The sequence below is a fragment of the Panthera tigris genome, chromosome F2 (assembly GCF_018350195.1).
Source record: "Panthera tigris isolate Pti1 chromosome F2, P.tigris_Pti1_mat1.1, whole genome shotgun sequence".
Taxonomy (NCBI): domain Eukaryota; kingdom Metazoa; phylum Chordata; class Mammalia; order Carnivora; family Felidae; genus Panthera; species Panthera tigris.
In genome coordinates, this window is record NC_056676.1 from 39,175,490 (window position 1) to 39,181,196 (window position 5,707).

Sequence of the window (5,707 nt, forward strand, 5' to 3'; positions counted from 1 at the left end):
TTGTGTAAACAAACTCCTTTTGATCTCTTTCCCTCACCCCCAATTCTCCACAGCAAGAGCACTTTATCATGTATAGTTCAAAAAAACTGGAGTATTTCAGTCAGATGGGACTAACCTGAGAAAGGTTTGCATTACCAGTTCAGCCACTGCCACGACCTTTTGGAATAAAGATGAATCTGACCCACTCTGGCTTTCATGCTGGTAAACTATTGTCATTACCATGGAAAAGTTCAATTTGTCACCCTGTGGGTTATGTTTCTTTTATTCTTGTAGCATCTCCACTGAGAAAAAGTCTGGGCTCAATATGTATCCAAAGGTGAAGTCCAAGCCACTGTTGCCCTTGGAGTGCCCTGGCCATTTCATCCACTTCATCTCCAGCAGCCAGGGCAGTGAGAGAAGAGGACTAAATTCATGCAAGAAGGGAACCAAATCTTGCTGCAACCCATGACAGATCCTGTTTGCTAAAAAGCCCATTAGAACCATCACCTTTTAAGCCTGTTCTTAAGATTGCACTTTAGGGGCGCCTGGGTGGCTCAGTCGGTGAAGTGTCCAACTTCGGCTCAGGTCATGATCTCACGGCTCGTGAGTTCAAGCCCCGCGTCGGGCTCTGTGCTGACAGCTCAGAGCCTGGAGCCTGTTTCAGATTCTGTCTCCTTCTTTCTCTCTGACCCTACCCTGTTCATCCTCTGTCTCTCTCTGTCTCAAAAGTAAATAAACAGTTAAAAAAAAAAAAAGATTGCACTTTAGTATATTATGAATTGATCTTTCAAGTTCTGGAAACGTTCCACCGCATGATTATTCTCTGGATTCTAGCAGATATCATTTGTATATATATTTATATTTCAATATATTAAATATAAATGTATATTATAATACAGAATCTATATTATAGATTAAATATATTTAAATATATCAAATATGAATGTAAATGTTACATATTTTATATATATTTATATTTAAGTATATAGAATCAGGACACTGACATTTAAGTTGGGGGTCTGTATGAACTGATGAGGTTGGGCAAGTCAATCTCCTGAGCTTTATTTTCCTCATCTGTTAAATACAGACAGTAAGAGTCACTTCAAAGGGGAAACATGAGAGTCTAATGAGATAGGAAATGTAAAAGTGTTTTGTAAACAATCGAAGGCTATAGGAAGAGGATCTTGCCTAGATCATAAGCCAATGTAAATACAGTGACTACACAGTAATATCATTATTTCTAAAATAAGCTCTTTAAGCACTGTAAAACCAGCAGCTTCTTCTGAGCCATAACTAATGATTTTGCTATTTTTGTTCTGTATCAGAAAAGAAATGTGATACACTGATAAGTTCCAGAAAGCAACAGTAGAACCCTTGAGTCTGAGATTTTGTAGAAAGCTCCACCTCTGTCAGAGAGGAACAAATCACCCCGTCCGTGCATAGCCTTCCATTTCTAGGACAAACACCTTGGAAATGTGCTTCAAGGTCCTCAGAGCAGAAAGACTTGGGCATCACATGGTTTGTGTGAGGTTTGGGGGTTGAACTGATAGCCACACCCTCAGAAGTGTGAGTGCAAGTGTACGTGTAATTCAATTACACAGCATGTAAACAATCAAGAGCGGAAGGAAATGCTGCTTTGGCTTACTTCCAGAGTTACTCATGTGATTAATACAGAGCAAAGTGACCAAGTAATTAGCAATCTTGCCCAATTTCTAAGTTAGGTTTGTATTTTAATTGAGAGATCTGGTTTGAGACCGTTTGTTTTGGATTTGTGTTTTTCTAGATGGATCGTTTTACTTTATTCTGCAGAGCCCGACGTTCTGACATCTAACGTTTAAGACTTTTCATCAACCACACTTTACAAGTGAAATCTCAGAACAGTCAAGTCAAATGAAGACTTTCACTTCTCACAAATTCCTTTTTAGCAATCATTTCCCCCATGGCATTCACTCAAGTCCACCCTCCACATACCAACTTTAAAATTTGATCAATACGTGCTTGCATAGGACTGTTTTTGTTTGTTTGTTTGGTTTGGTTTTTATGAGTGATGCTTAAGTCAATTTAGCTTGTAAGCTTAAAGTGGACTTTGTCTGTATTATGTTTGATACGTTGTGGCTTATTCAATAAACACATAACAGCAACCAAAGAACTGGACCAATTGACGCCTCAGTTTTATGGATTTGACGGATGACTGGTACTTTAAAAAATCATTTAAAAGTAGAGTAAATAAAGCATGAAGTATTTGAATTAACTCTCTTGAACATCCTAGGACTTCACATGTTACTATAACCAACACGCAGTGAAAGAGTCAGGCCATCTATCTACATAAAGACAGACAGACTTCGAAGGCGTGGTGATTCAGAGGCTTGTCTGCAGTAACCCTTACTTTAGGTACTGTTGAGGGAGCTGTCTGGGTGAGAAATGGCTTATTTTAACACTCAGTTGGAATGAAGGTAGTGTCGCTTTTGTGTTATTTTGCCTAGAGAGCTACCTTAAAATCCTATCAGTTTTACCACCTTTGAATTTCATGTCCCAATGGGTAGACAACAGCCCAGACCCATAAATGTCACCATCATTGTTTGATGACGAGGTTCTTCATGCTCCGCTGATCATCTACAAGGACAGTAATCCCTTCTGGGGAGAAAATCGAGTTTCCTCTGTAGAAGCAAGATTTCATGCATGCAAGAGGTCTCACAAAACTCTTTAATATTCAAGGAAGAGACCTGGTTGATTCCAAAAATCATTTTTTGTCCTTCGTTAATTTGGTGACATGCTTCAATCACAATTTGTAAAGTCAAAAGAGATTGTGGAAGATCCCTTGACAATAGCAACGTGCCTGAGCATATCTGTCCCAAAGTTCACTAAAAATGACCTGTTTTCAATCCATTGCAAAGGCCCTATGGCCTTTATAGATGTTCTGGCTCTCCACCTGATGACTAAGACAAGCAGCTGGCTTAACAGGATGTGAATGAGGTCACTGTGGGATTTGTGGCTTTTGTTCTTTTCTTTGGCAAACCGTCAGGTTCAATAGCAGAGGGCAAAAATCAGTATTAACACTCTATCAAAACCTGAGTTACCACCCCTTTATGTATTAGACTTCTTTTCCTTTTATAATTCAGAGAATGCACTAACAAAAAATTAAGAGAGCCGATTTTGTGAGGGAAATGATATGCATGTTCCAAAACAGTTATAAGCACTTTGAAAATCCAGACATCTTACTTGTCAAATCCAAGACTTGAGGCTTAAGTTTCAACTTTGACATATTAAAAGCAGTTAGTAACACCATTTTATTAGTTAAAATAACATATCAAATAACCATCAGCAAATCTTCCTGAGCATAGACTCTGTGCACAGTGCTATATTGAGGGCCTCAGAAGATACAAAGACACTTAAGACACACTCTCAATGAGTTGATGATATCATTAGGGAAATAACATCTACTCAGGAGAAAAAATTAAGTGACTATTCAAGAAAGAAATAACAGCACATAGGATGATGAAAATATTTGTTTTTGGAAAATAAGGTTAGAGAATTTAAAATTTTAAAGTAAGACTCTCTTGGGGCGCCTGAGTGGCTCAGTGGGTTAAGCGTCAGACTTTGGCTCAGGTCATGATCTCGCATTCTGTGGGTTCAAGGCCCTGTCCGGGTCTGTGCTGACAGCTCAGAGACTGGAACCTATTTCAGATTCTGTTTCTCCCTCTCTCTCTGTCCCTCCCCCACTCTCTCTCTCTCTCTCTCTCTCTCTCTCTCTCTCTCAAATAAAGAAACATTAAAAAAAATTTAAATAAGACTTTTGTACTAGCAACTGCATGAAGGGAGGGAGAGAAGGCCGATGTAGGAGCTAAGTTCAAGATAAGTTCTCAGCTCTTTACAATTTCAAAATTATAGGGCCACCTGGATGCCTCAGCTGGTTAAGCATCCAACTCTTCATTTTGGCTCAGGTCATGATGTCCCGGATGTGGATCGAGCTCTGCTTGGGATTCTCTCTCTCCCTCTCTCTCTCTGCCCCACTCCCCTGCTCTCTCTTTCAAAATAAAAAAATAAACATTAAAAAACATTTCAAAATTATACACCTTATTTTATTGTCCGATCCAACCTAAAATCTTTTTTGGAGAATTGTTTTGTGGTCAGTGTTAAGAGTGGGATGTTTAGAGGAGGATATTTCTGACTCTTAGGGAGGGGGTAGGAGCTTTCCGTATTCATAGAGCTCTTTGTGGAGGAAATAGCCCAAAGGGTCCACAGAATTACCTTTTGTTCTAAAAGGTTTATTAGGCTTCCACTGGAAAAGGGTAACATTAACATAAACACATTTAGTTTCTAACTCTGAGGATTTTCTTATTGTTATCTATCAGAAAAAAAAGGTTACGGATTTATGTTAAAAATCTATTGCTACAGATTTATGTTAAAAATCTATTGCGACTTAAATGTGGTCCTTGCCCTCCAGGTCATCCTTGTCTGTTTATTCCTTTGACACTTAAAATTCAACAAGTACAAGCTTAACTTAAGGACATTTCCTCTCTGCCCTTGCTTGTCCCATAGCCAGAAGGGCACCACTAAAAACCCAGCCCTTTCCCTCACCACGCGCAAGCAGTCGGCACAGTCTTCAGGCTTCCATCCCAAGTGTCTCCATCCCTTATGTCACGTTCATGGCTTCTAGGCTGTCCTGGTGTTCTGAACATCTGCCACACTGCCATTAGAGTTGTATTTCTAAAATGCAACACGAAAATATCGCTACTCTCCTTAAAATTGTCTGATAATCTTGTGAGGCCAAAAAGATAAAGTCCAACGTGTTTAGCATGATGGTAAAAGGTCACTGGCTGTCTGGCTCCTCTTTACCTCTCAGCCTCTTCTCCCTTCATCGTCTTTATCCACCTCGCTTCTGGTGTCTGGTCTGTGTCCATAATGTTATTTCTACTCATCCTTTAGGACACGGCTCAAACTGTCACCTCCTCCTGACCACTGTTTTGCCCAGTAGGAGTCAGCTGTTTCTTTTTCTGCCCTCCATCATAAAACGCAAACCATGTTATGGGAATGTATTGTGCTCTCTAGATTGTGTGCTCTTCAAGAGCAGAGGCCATGAAGATCATTCACCTTTGACTATCCATCATCTGGTAGTACTCAATAAATTTGGAGCGGATGACTGAATGAATTTTTTGACTATTTTTCTTACATCGAATGTGAGTTGCTCAGTCATAAGCTATATGTTATTTATCTTTGTGTTCAAGGTGCAGCTTCTAAGAGAGCACAACACTTGCTAAATATTGAATGTTGGAGAAATAAATTAAAAGTTGTTTGTCTACCTGAAGACTGACTAACTAAATTTATAGAATAATAACTGGTCATAATATTACCCCCTGGGACAGTAAGACTTTTAATTACTTTTAGTATATTTTGTTTCCTAGTATAATTAATTGTGTAATTTATTTGCAAAGATGTTAAAAAACTATTTTTAAAACTCTATGTTTATAAACGAAAGTTTTGAGAATTGTTACTAAAAAAAATAGTGATTTAAATCACTTTCGTCATGGAAGGTAAGTGTAGTGAGTTGTGGGATTAACATCAACAAGATGGCAACATAGGAACTTCTAGTGCTCATCCTCTCCCAGAAACACCAATTTGAGCGGCTACCTGCACACAAAAATATCTTCACAAGAGCTCAGCATTCTATGTGAGGGGCTATAGCACCTGGATGAAGCACAGAAATTAGAAAAGATGCATTGAGGTGCAT